Source organism: Sinohyriopsis cumingii, chromosome 14, assembly GCF_028554795.1.
Source record: "Sinohyriopsis cumingii isolate HCF-2022 chromosome 14, ASM2855479v2, whole genome shotgun sequence".
Taxonomy (NCBI): Eukaryota; Metazoa; Mollusca; class Bivalvia; order Unionida; family Unionidae; genus Sinohyriopsis; species Sinohyriopsis cumingii.
Genome location: NC_142974.1, coordinates 65,767,320 through 65,781,796, shown reverse-complemented (window position 1 = coordinate 65,781,796; position 14,477 = coordinate 65,767,320).

The window sequence follows — 14,477 nt, the reverse complement described above, 5'->3', positions numbered from 1 at the left end:
ATTGTCTACAAGTATACAATCTAAATGGTTTGTCAACTGAAGAAATTGTTGCACGTCAGTTTTAGGTTTCTTCTTATCAGGGTATCCTACCATTTGACAAGTGTGACAAGATACACGGTTTTAGAAACATCTCGATTAAATTTAGGCAATAAAAAGTTTCAAGATCTTGTAGTAATTCTTACTGACAACTAAATGACCAGCCATAAGAGTTTCATTTGGCTAGGCTAAGACTTTCCTGTCGATATGACCTAGGAACATCAATTTGATAGCTCAATGACCACCCGTCATTATGGGTTATCTCCTATAGTCTCCAATTTTCTCATAAGAACGCTATTGCTCCCAAAATAACCAGGTGACACGTGTGTAGCTTCAGTTTAGCTAATATCCCTCTGAAGCAAAGAGTAGATTTCATGACCTTGTTCCTATAAAACAACTAAAGAGTTTTCTTTTCACATTGATGATAAATTATAAAATGAGTTTAAAAAGAGGAGCACTGTGATCAATACCTCTTGATTGAAAAATTGTTGGAGCAAGCGTGCCTGTATGGAAAGACTGACTAATAAATGTGTCAGCTAAAGGAATAATTTCATGATCAACATCATCCTCAAGAGATATATTTCCCATATATCTAGTAACGCAACAAGCTGGTACGATACCAGGGACTTGAATGTCAAAAGGATAAACCTTTTCATCCAAACAAGTATTGATAGATACAGGTTAATTTACCACAACCTTATTTATCTTCAGCTAGGTCGTTGCGTAGTAATAAATTAATACCCTAAATTTCGCAAAGTAGTCACCACTCCAACAGTCAAGGATCCTGAGGCAAATTAACCTCAGTGTAGAGGAAAATTAACAAATCCACGCTCTACGTCTTCAATAAGAACACTTTCATTAGAAGAATTCTCAGAACAAAGGAGAAGTTCATTAGTAATAAAGTTCTTAGAATTTCATGTGTCTTAATATTTACGTAGGAATTGACATGTTAAAATCAGAAACAAGTTGACACAGAACCCATCGATATGAATGATTCATAATTCCCCATAATAACTCAGACTGGCGTATGTTTGAACAAACACATGTATTGCTTTCTGTACACGTCTGTGGACTTGACCACCTAAAATGAAAGCCTTTGGTATAGCTGCATTAATTCTTTGGCTTATTTTCAATCTGTTGCATTCATAAATAGTGTGCAATTTCTTCTTGCAATACGTGCACGTATGAAATCACTAGGATTTCTTATCAGTCGTATCGGAAATTTGATTCCTAAAAGTTGTGCCAGAGAGAAATTTGGAATATTCGTATGAGACTGAAATGGTTTGTTACTAAACAGCTGAGAGGACGATTTATTGGAAGATTTATCAGCTTTACAAACAGCATTTTATAAAATATCGCTCTTTTCCTAATCATGGTAGGCCTTGATGTCACTATAGACGCAATTCGTGAACTCTTTAATCAATATGAGTATTCTGAGCTTATCATTACCTTTATCTGCCATCTTCAAGGTACACAAATTATCAAATATAGGTTCTTCTTCCAATGGATGCGTGCAAATACCAAACAGTCTTTTCACAGAGCACTTGTAACGGTGCTGGCTGTGAAATTATGTTCTGAGTAACTGTGTACGATTTGTGTCGAATCGCATCGGCAGGTTTAACTCCTATCGTTAGTGTGACTTCATTGTTCAATTATGGAAGTCGGATTACTAATTACTGAGACATTTTTGGTCTTATGAACAATTCATGTGCGTACAGATGACCGAATAACCGTTTTTGAAGAATAGTTCAACAATAACTTGGTCACTGACATGTCCGGCACGTACTCGCACATGGTGTTTTGTCTGGATCCACTTATAACAATCTACGTTAGGTGAGCGATCCTCGTGCATACATACTCTCGAACGCATCTGCGACATAGGCAGAATCTTTAAATGTCAGAGGCTCCGGTTCTTTGTATCAACAAGCCCACATCCACTATGTTGGGCGCATATTTGTAAGTACCTAACTTACTTTCACGTACACGTTCTTTTGGAAGAAACAATAAATCGGCCTGATGAACCGCGAAATTGTCTTGATACTGGTAAATAAATTTACCACAGCGCTTGTTTGGCCAACTATGCTCGAGCAGTCCCATGAGTGATCTTGACTGCACTAGGTAACTATTCCACGGCGGAGTCACCTCTCCAGAACTACACGTAATATATTTTAGATAATGTTTGGCTCTGTGCCCATTGACTATAATGCCCATTGACTATAATGCTTTATGTTTGTCAGTCTCCAACAGTACTCTGTCTGCCGCTACCCAATGCAATCTTGGCTTTCATAACTCAGTTGACAACCCATCGTACGATTCGTTCTCCCAGTGTTGGATTAATAGCATTCAAGTCTTAGATGAAATCCACATCGGCACGTTGTCGTGCACGGATCTCATTTAATTATTTAAAAGTAAGGTCTTGTCGGTAACATGCAGCATCAACGCTATTGATGGGTGCATCATCAGGTCTTACCTTGTTTCTAGAATCGAGACGCAGATTCATGCGTGAACCAGGCCCATAGTACTTGCTGCCAGGGAGATCTGTTTCGTCCTGAAATTTACTGCACGGAATCCATGGTAACTTTATTAAAATTGGACCATACACACGTGAACCTCTTTGCTCCACATCGAACACAAGTTCCCGTAACCGCTGATTGTCCATTGCGTGTCTGAACTCGATTTATGCCACGTGTATTAGCAAGACATCACACATAATATGACAACATGATCGTATTATCACGTCAGACAATTAAAATGCGCACATAATTGCGACAAAAGGGCACGAGAATATCTAAGAAAGATTTAGAACAAATATTTGCACCGCTGATTAAACCCACCAAAGAAACAGCCCATCGTACCGAGGATATTAAAAAGGCTACTAGAACAGAAGAAAAACTAGTGCCAATTAGTAAAATTGCTACTGCAGAAACTATCACACGCATACGAATAAAGATAGATGAAGCCAAAGAAGACGTTCAGGATGCGCTAATGCATCTATCACCAGAAACACCACCCGAAAAGAAATCAGTTTTAAAAGAAGAAAATGATACAAATCTTAAAGAACCAGCACGGCAGGAAAACCACGTCGATCCTGTATAGTTTGCATCTTTCGTAGCTTGGAAAGACAGCAAACTGAGTATATGTTGGACAATAAATGACTAGTGAAAACAGGTCTTAGTTACACTGAACAACATTCCCCTGAATGGGTATACAAAGAAGGGACAAAGCAGATTAAGAAGTATATAGCTTATGTGGCCAGCGATTGATAGATGCAGAAAATGTCAACCATATGTAAATACATTTTTTATAAAGGCTCTGGACCACATCTTTTTTCAGAAACCTAATCACGTAGCTACTCCTGTATGGCACCACCCAAAGAAACACCTTTACCCCAATATAAGACATAATGAAATGAACAGAGGAGGATTTTGCAAGGTATGAACAATTCAAAAGTAAGAAAAAGTAAAAGAAGAAAAGGTTATTGGGGTGCTTTCATCCCGCGCACTATGCGACCATAACGGTCTTGCTGATCGATAGGAAATGCACAAGGGAACAAATTGCGCGGGAAACAATCAGTCCGAAGTTATTAATGAAAGCACATCGATTTGTCTGCTGTTGCTCACAAATGATATTGTGGGCATAGAAACTTATCGTGCGTTGATCCAGGACTTTGTTCACGATATCTATGATATATGACGATCATAAGTTCTGAAACAACTTAGACGCTCAGCGCTGAAACACTACGTGTTTTACGTGAACTATATATTTTCAACTCAACAGGTGGTTGTAAATACAGCCCAGAGTGTTACGTCAATCATCATTATTTCATCAACGAACACTTTAGATCGCACCAGCCTTGCTGCGAGTGTATTACAGTTGACCTAATATCCAATCCCAACCGTGTGTTTGTCTGCCCACGAAGAATTCTTTTTGGTTTTCATGCGGTAATGGTATCACTACTGAAGTTTCTACTGTGGGGTGCGATATTACCTCAATGAATGATTAGGTTCGACAAAGAATTTCGATGGTGACTGGCAAGGAATCATATCTTTGTATTCGCGAATACAAGCCCATACTAAGCACCGTTATTGCCATTGAATCTGCACACTATCTGATTAACATTTGGACAGTTAGTGTTGAGAACTGCGTTTGCTTGTCTCCAGGATCTTCCCGAAAGTATAAACATTTAGCGTTTAGGCCATAATTAGACTAGATATCATATCGGGCCTGACATTGTTGAAATTACCTCAACAACGTAAGTCAGTTTAACCCACACATCCATCAGTGGCAGTTACGAAAGCATTTGTACAGGGTTAGATTCTGCTTGCGTTTTCACCCACCGTGGAACTGGGTGACTTGATCCCGCACGCAGCACCCGTGTGTCTGCATTACAAAAATAATCGGTTGACCGATATTCGTTTTGCGTGTTATATCAAGACGGTGATGTGGAAGATCTGCGATACAACTTATATAATAGATCAGCCTGATATCTAATAACAACAAGAATGACACTCGTAAGTGGACTTGTGAAACCCATCCGCATAGTTAATGTGAGAAAACCCGTGTACATGAATTATTACTGAAAAGGGCTCAGCAACGTTTATCGTGGATTATTTGAAGGTGGTAGTCGGTCTGTCCAGATACAGCGATGATTACACGAGAACAGCTGGTCCAACAATGAGCTTTGTCAAGGATGCATCTGATCACGCGGGACATTTTCAAAATATAATGAGAAGTCCTCTAAATAATGCTAGTGATTGTCACGCAGCTGTAGAAACTTTAGCGCTTCCCAATCCCGAGTTCAATCTTGGATTTGTACAGCCTGGAACACAACTTCGTGGAGCCTCGATACAATTTTCGTCTGTTATTCCCTTCAGTCACATTATATATTGGCAGCTATTTTTGCAGGTGATACTTGGAGCAAAATAAAGGGCCACTTTGTTTTGTAAAAGCATCTCCAACGATGCCATTTGGCGTGATGCAGTGAAGGTACTCCTGCTGGTGAAGTTGTATTAGACGAACATTTTGGAAGGCAATGGTATCCCCATCATTGAGCACAATCACGCTTGTTACCGTTTATGCAGCACTGAACAACACCAACACTGTCGTTTCTCGCACATACCAGAGACGCTCACCCATCAACTGCTATTGCGGGATAGTTTACGCGGCAAATATGTACCTAGCATGGTCTTACGGCACCAAAACACGTGTTCCTCTGCGTTTCAGGTTTCAGCGATAATGACCAGTCACAGAATAAAAAATGATTTTTGACAAATTAGAAGTGGAAGAGGTCTCTTTGCGCTTCAGCGGTCATCATCAACCCTCGGAAAAAATGGCTTGACTACACAGAAGCAATCATATTGCACGTGCATATCACAATATGTGGTCGTATATGGACGGGCATCAAAAAGTCGATACGGGTCTGATTTACGATGTATCCACCCCAGTTACGTTTACCATCGATATGGTAAACCAACACTGACTCAACTAAGAAAATAAAAGTTCTCGACTATTATAACTGCATGAAAATTGTACCAGTGAAAAATGGGACTTGGCTAGATGTGCGCGTGCGTATTGTGCCTCCACGTGATGTAGAGACCGACAATGTCTGTATGTCGTGCAATTAAAATACGAGACTGTATTATTAATAAAATAACTATGACATACACTCATTCTTTCCTGCGTGGAAAAATAATCGAAGGGGAACAACAACTGTGACATGAGATCACCAGGAGAAATAAATTGACCGTGAAGTACAAACGCTCGTGTTTGGTCACAAATGCTATTTGCGTTCTTTTCGTTGGTTTTTGGTGTAACTGGAATCACGACAACATCTACCTTTGTAGGTGCAATAATTTGTATTGTGGTAGGAGTTACGTCGATAGAAACTGGTGAATCTAGTGACACGAACAGGCTAATTTCGATATGACTGCATGCCCAATTACATGCGGCCACACAGAGCAGTCTCAAAACGGTTATTAAATTGTACTCCATAACAATCGAGGATAACATAATCAGTGCGGCCGAGTTTGAGATTGTACAGGCGGAAATGGAAAATCACAGACGAATATGAACACAAATAAGAAATCGCGCGCTTACTGACTTAAGTACAAAGAAGCAATCGTGCATTTATCGATCGCTATCATACATATTGACCAGTTGTAGTTTACAATGTTGCCATACAGATCGTCAACATGATCCAAACCAGAACCAATTTGTTTTGAAAATCTCCAACTCATCGTGTATGTGTTTAGTTCGAGTTTTGTGTTTTACTGCGCCACAATACATGAAGCTTATTTAGTTCCAACACAATTTTAAAACAAACTTATTACACGTCTGTCGCCGGAGCTGATTGATAATGTGATAGGATTCATTTTTTTCTTTATATGGGAGTGCTTCACATGCATAGTCAAGACACAACGTAGGATGATATATTATTGACATTTTGAGATATAAATTTCATTATTAGCGTGTCAAATTTTTTTTGATTTGTTGAATATCCAAAGAGCTTCATTTATACCAAAACATGTGTCTTGTGTATTGCAAAATATAACGAGAGCAAATATTACCTTTTACAAGAGATTTTCGATAAAAGGTAATGTTTTCCATTGGAACATATGATATTTGACATTAATTTAAGAAGTAGCAAATTTGGAAGAGTTTCTTTTGATTTTGATTTGCTTGGCTTGTTTTGTACGCTTCTTTGGGAGGGTTATTTTAAGGTAGAGCAAATATTAATGTTGTTTAGCAACAAAACAATTTGAATAATATAGCATTGCCTAACACACGCTCGATTATCTAGCAGGACTGATACAGAGGCTGAGATTTAAACCAGCACCATGCTGTTTACACGTTAACAATTCTTAATATTATAATTTAGATAACGTATGTATTTTTGTATAACTAATATGTATATGTTATTTCATTAAAAGTGTGTACTCAATATATATGATTAGTTTTAAACCCGATTCAGTTTTCATTAATCAACACTTGTTTCTGTGTAATACAGAAGATACAGAGAATAAATCCGTTTATGAAGATATATGTTGATATAAATAATATGGTCCAATTGTAAAATTAATTTCAAGCAATTAATGCTTTATAAAGTGTATGTTAATTATTGTCATATTTATGATTGATATTCTTTGATTTTCACTTTTCATGATTTGAATGATTCGATTGGAGATGTAATGTATTGGGAGTGAATTGCTTGTGTACGACCTTCGAGGACATGATTCAACATGTCATAAAATTGGGAAAACATGTAAAGGAAAATCGTGATTTATGTGAAAACTCGACTATCAGATATGTATTTGTTGCAAACGTTTATAATACAAATGTCACTTCTATAATGCAACGGTTGTAAGTATAGATGGTTGTGTAATTTCGGCTTTCTTTTTGAAGTGTGATTACACCCATAAGATGGTTACTTACAATCACTGAAAATAATTTGTTATAATTCCTGCTGCTTTTAAGCTAGCAGTTTCGTGTCCTACGTTTTTGCTGGGAACATTAATGTGAATTCGTTAGTTACAAAACGTTCGTTTCCTGAAACGTTTTTAAAATTTGTATGAATATTAGCTTACATCTCCATTATTAGACATATGATTCACTTTTAAGTTTTAGTCTAGTAATGCAATTTGGAACTTATGTAATCCAGAAACTGGCTTCGATCATGTATATATGTTCCTAAACGTTTGCGTTTTGTGATAGGTTAGTGCATAGCAACACATCAAAAATATTTCGTTCTTAGTCAGTGTTAAGTCCATTTCACGGAGATACAGAACTGTAGCCGAACCCGAGTACTTCGGCAGTAAATAGTGACTTAACAATTGTATGGCTAGATGTCCGGAATGCCGGACATATTGAATAGAAAATATATTGTTCTTCAAATGGTTTCATGTTTTCTGTAAGGTGGAGTAGAATTTAAAGTGATATATGTCACATCTTGTGGGATTGCCATTTAAGACCAAAGGAACAGGCATATAATGATTGTACTCAATGTGATCCAGATGATAAGATTTAAACCAGCACCATGTTGTTTGCACGCTAACAACTCTTAACATAATAATTTAGATAACGTATGTATTTTTATATAACTAATCAGTATATGTTATTTCGTTACAAGTGTGTACTCAATATGTTCGATTAGCTTTAAAACCGAATCAGTTCTCATTAATCAACATATTGTTCTGGGTAAGATAGAAGATACAGAGAATTAATCCTTTTATGAAGATCTATGTTGATATAAATAATATGTTCCAACTGTAAAATTAATTTCAAGCAATTAATGCTTTATATAGTGTATGTTAATTCTTGTCATATTTATGATTGATATTCTTTGATTTTTCACTTTTCATGATTTGAATGATTCGATTGGAGATTAATGTATTGGGAATGAGTTCCTTCTGTAAGACTTTCGAGGACACGATTCAGTATGTCATAAAATCGGGCAAACATGTAAAGGGAAATCGTGATTTATGGGAAAACTTAACTAAGACTATCAGATATGTGTGTCTATGAAACGTTTAAAATACAAATTTGGGGCCCCAAGTGGCTGAGTGGTCTAAAGCGCTCACCGTTCCGGATCACTGCCATCTCGCTTCTGTCTGCGTGGGTTCGAGTCCAAGGCTCAGCTAGCGTGGGTACGTGGGAAAGCCTGCCAGTAGCTTCTCGTGGGTCGGTGGTTTTTCCCTGGGTTTTCCAGGGTTCTTCCTCCACCAGTTATACTGACTATATTGTGCTGAAAAATGGCTTTAAACCCTAGAATAATAACAACAACAACAAAAGACAAATTTCACTTTTACATTGCATCAGTTGTATGTATAGATGGTTGTGTAATTTCGGCTTTCTTTTTTAAGTGTTATTACAGCCATATGATGGTTACTTCCAATCATTGAAAATAATTTGTCAAAATTCCCGCTGCTTTTAAGTTAGGTTGAATTTGTTAGTTACAAAACGTTCGTTTCTTAAAATGTTTTAATTTTTTTACAAATATTATCTTCTATCACCATTATTAGTATATGAGTCAGTTTTAATTTGTAGCTTTATAATGTAATTTGGAAATTATTTACTCAAGAATTTTGCTTCGATCATAAATGTATGTGCCAAAACGTTTGCTCTTTGTAATAGTTTAGGTATAGAAACACATCAAATATATTTCGTTCTTAGCCATTGTGAATAACGTCCCTTGCACAGAAATACAGAACTGTAGCTGAACCCGTGTATTTCGACAGTAAATAGTGACTTAACAATCGTATGGCTAGATGTCCGGAATGATAATTACTGAGATACCCCGTCTGTGAGTAAGTCAGTTTGAATATCTTATATGAAGATGCAGTCTGTGGAGCGGGATGTTAAGATTTGCTTAAGTATAATATTTAAAAACAAACGAAACTGCGAATATGATATTGTCTGACGTCGGACATATTGAATAGAAAATATGTTGTTCTGCAAATGACTGCATGTTTTCTGTAAGGTGGAGTAAAAAAGTCATATATGTCATATCTTGTGGGATGGCCATGTAAGACCAAATTAACAGGTATATGATGATTGTACTCAATGTGATGGATTCCAGTTTGAAATTTGATAAACTTGGTGCAAAACGACTTGATTCAGTAAATATATTCAATGACATAGAAATAGTTTGTTTTCCTTTAAAACCTTATTTCGTTTGTATTATATGTATATGCTAAGCCTGACAAACTTTAGTCAGCATCTTTATTTCGCCTTGTCTTGGGTGAAGCTCTGCGTGAAGACATCACTCAAAGAGTCAGCAGATTAAACGTCGTCAATTATTGTATTGTCTAATAGTTAATGATATTGCATTAAAACTATGCAAAATAAAAATGTGCTTATTATTTTGAATTAAGAAAACCTGATCGAAACGAATACTAACACAGGTAAATGCTTTAAATCTCGGTCATCATTTCGGGTGTATTTAGTGAAATAATGCATTAATTAATTGATTGTCTTGCTTAAGAAACCTCATAATGAAAACATCCATGAATAAGTGTATACATAGACGTAATGTATAAAATATATGCTCCTTGTGCTTAAAGTTCTTTCGTAACTATTTGTTTGATAAATTCATTCTAGATCGGCATATGCTGAACTTTTCTTATACTGATGTAAGTAATATAGGCAAACATTTCTATTTGTATGGAGCCGGATCTATGGATTGAATAACAGATTTAAATGCCAGAGCGAAATCATACATTCATGATACAATATAGTCCCTTACAGCAAAATGTTGACTATCGATTGTATGTCATTTGATAATATAAAATATTCTTTGGTCATTTTAGTAGCGGCGATGACTTTAATGCATATTGTGCTTAATTCACCTGAAACGGTTGAAGGTTAGATATTCACACTGCTTTGTCCAAAGCTTAAGCCATAAAAATATTCTTAAGCACGAAATAGATTTTGGCACAATCATAACACAGCATTTACATAGGTAACACTGGTATAGATCAAAGAATTGTGCGTATTTTATACAGAAAAATCATCAATCAAGATTTGCATCAATCTTTTTGTACATTAGACCTAAAGCAAATGGCAAAATAAATATAGCAAAATAAATAGTTTTTCTCCTTTACATGTCATTCCAATATGTCATTTAATTGCATATTAATAACCTATGTGTTGATATTATACTCACAGTTTTGTTTTCTGTATTCCTTCTTTCTACGGATTTCATCACTGGTCATACGTTTAGTTCACTTGTAACCTAGGATACAGCTAGAAATTATTCCGTGTGAGGCACTTGCCTACCATGTCTAGGTACGTGCATAATAAAAATATACTTACTCTTTTGCGTTCGATAAAGTTTATAAATCAGCTTATGCAATCAAACGAAAAATAAGAATTACTAGACAATCGAGTTGGAACAAATACAAAAAACACAATATGCGCAACTAAACTGTCTGCACATATATGAATAGAATATAAACGCGGAGAACATGCTATACTTTCTGAAAACTTCTATAATGTTATGCATGTATCATTTCCTTTCGTTTGCACAAGGACGGCCAATCTGACATGATCATTTGAAACAGCGGTACGTAGCCAGTTGACAGCAAATGCAATCAACAAAGCCAAGAGTATAATCTTATCAATTCTAATATATTTGCCGTGACAATAATATGAAAGCGGTTCTCCATAGTTATAAAGTAGAAGTTGAAGATTCCAATTATGAGCCCTTGATAGCGTCTAAATCGATGAACTGTATCCTTTGCACGCCAAGACACTATTCAATAAATTGGAGTTGACATTTAATTGTATTATTCAATAGTGTCTCCCATTAATGGTACAAATAATTTGCGTTTCAAGTCACTGAGTTAATCTTTTCTCTTTGTCTTTCATTTGCATCAAAAAACAATCGCAATATAAGCAATAATAGCAATAAAACGAGCCAATGTTCATATTTCCTTGTTTCGTTCATCAGTCGTGCACTACGTAATGAACACCTTTCGATTCTATGTGTTCAATCCATAACGTGTACTTTCCTCTAAGCATAAATGTGTTGGTTTATCCACCCAGATATATGCACGTCTTATTTGCTATGAACAGTATATAAAGTGCGAGGAATGTCTTTTTACATATGGGGGTACTTAGGTCCTATTGATCCCTTTTGTGGCAGATTTAAGATAATTAGGTTTTAGTGCATATTTTCAGTTTTGTTTGTCATTCCTTTGCACGAACTTTTCATAAGCTGACCACACGTAATCTGCTGGAACACGAAAACCATGAATAGCAGTCACTAACATGCACACAACACTTCATCCACACATAATAAGACTCGTCTTGTGGAGTTAGTGTTTACTAGTAGTTGGTAATCCACAAAGAATTTATGTCATTGCAAGTCTTATAAAGTGTTCGCAGATAAACATAACATGTCTAATAAAATCAGCCTTTTCTAACATCCAGGTACCAATGGTTAAAAAATATGTCATTTCGGATTGAATTTTTGGTGATGGTCATTTTAATTTGTACAAAGTTTTCACAAATGCGTATACCAGTAAACAATCAATCCTCTAAAGTACCCATGAGAATCGTATTTAGGAGTGTCCAACTGAAGACATCGGTACCAGCGATATCATATATATAATCTCATTCCAAAGTTTCACACCCAAACCTAACCAGTTCACTGTATATCCGTCTACGTTGTCGACAAACCCTGCTCTAGCTAAATATGAAAGATTGAGTTATTTAATATATTTAGGCGATTACACTTCGTGCGCACAGATTCTACTGCAAACGAACGATGACACGTAAAGTCACAGGAAACGTGTAGTCTTGTTTGATTTGTTTTTCTCGATGAACTTGTGGTATCCAGAGTGGTTTGTGAGTCTGTGGATAAGATCCATAGATAAGAACGTGAATGCATCGTTTTGATGACACTAAATCGGGGTTGTGTTGAATCGCTTATGTCGCAGGGTACAGCATCACACTCGTCTGCGTTTACATTTTGATAGCATGGATCATACCTTTGCTGTGTGGAATTTAATCTTTCATACTTTATTATACTGGATAATAATTTAGTATGGTAACATGTGATCTGTTAGTTGCACTGGTTTATCGTAGATAATCTGAAACACATATCTAAGGGTACGCTGATGATTTGGTATTCTGACGATCATTCAATGTTGTGACGATCTACCGTTTTCATACGAAATTCTTGATACTGACTTGACTTTATGGTACGCCAGATTTCCTGATCAATGCTTATTTGTATATCCTAATCTCAGAATCTATCATATTTTTTCTCGCTCTTGGTTTCTTATATATACGTGCACATAAATTAATCAGCATGAAATGCGCCAATTAGTGTATTTACTTTCATTGTACATAATCACATTAGCAAAGTCAAATATGAAAGTATTTGGAATATACGAAAGACAAAAGATCATTCATCGTTTGCAACTATTTGTCTTGTTTCTTCATTTTCTTTCCGTTAAGTTTAAAGGAGACCAGAAACCAATGGAAATATAGAATAATAATAAAAGTACTATAGCAGAAAACCTTATTCTGAAGTATCATCTGCGACCGTAATGCCAATATTTAAATATTGGCTTATCTTCTAGGAGCTGAATTTCCGTGACCTCGTATGCAAAATTTCCGCGCCTATTCGGTTACTTTCGGGATGTGACGTCATAGTAGCGACTCCAGCAGCCCAAGTGGAAGTTGCCAGAGTAAAAGACAAGACCATTTTGCGTTGCTTACGGGTGTATTAGAACATTAAGAAAAGCCTGTGGACATATTTTTTTTTTCCGAAAGATAAAGGCATAATGAAAGAATGGGTCCATTATTACAAACAAGTCGATTTCAAAGCAACACCATACAGCACTATGTGATCGTTACATTTCTCAAAGGAATGTTACGAGAGGGATCATGAAAAAATAGCAGCTCAAAGATACGCAAATGCTAGGCCTAGACTAAAAGTTGGCGCTGTTCCAGACATACCTTTGTACATTTTAAATCCTGGGAAACGCATGAGATACGAAAATAGGCAGAAGGACGAGTAAGTGACCACAAAATGCAATAATCAATCCACATATCTTTTATATAAAACAGCAGTGCTAAAAACAAATCTGATAGCCCGACACCCTGGGCCCCTTCTGGTTTTAGTACCGGCCCATCCTGTATTCAAAGTGAGGTGCCCGTCAGGCTTGTCGAAACAAAAATTGTTTGCCTAAGGAAACTTTGATCGCGCTGGTGAAATGAGTAAATGTATTTTCAAGATGTTGACATACATGCCTTAACACGGGACAATCTAAATCAAATCACCACTGTCCTAGGTGAAATTTAGATTTGATTTTAATCAAATGGAAGCTTTGCTAAAAATAAGATTCTAAACCTGTCGTGTTTCGAGAAGACACAATTTTCAGTAATCTTATAAAAATTAAAATTTAAAAAAAAAATGCATTATATACATGTAGTATGCATAAACAGTAATCTGTAATAATTGGAACTGATATAAAACTATTCCTTGGGCAGTTTAAAAAGCAGCGATTAAAAAATAAGAGGTCAAAGTTTCATATTAACTGTCTGACAATAGAACGGGGTGGGGACTATTGACCCCCCCTCCCCTTGCCCCACTGTGCGACCGCCCATTTGACGTGCCTTTTCTCCCTGTGATACGCCTTATTATTCCCCCATCACAAGCCCCTTTTGCATATTCTGGTCAGTTCTGGCTAAATTGCAAAATAGCTCAAGTTTTGATTTAAGTACGCAAACAATAAAGCCAGTGTGACTAATGAACATAATCCTTATCCTTGCATTGATCTTGTGAAAAGGACTGCCCTTCGAACATACTTCAAAAGAAACCATGTTCGACAGTGTGTGTATGTGTAAGCACCAGCAATTGATTACCAAATAAACCATGCCTATTTTGTTGTTACTTACGATGCCATGGACTTCATTTTAACAGTTCAAATCTG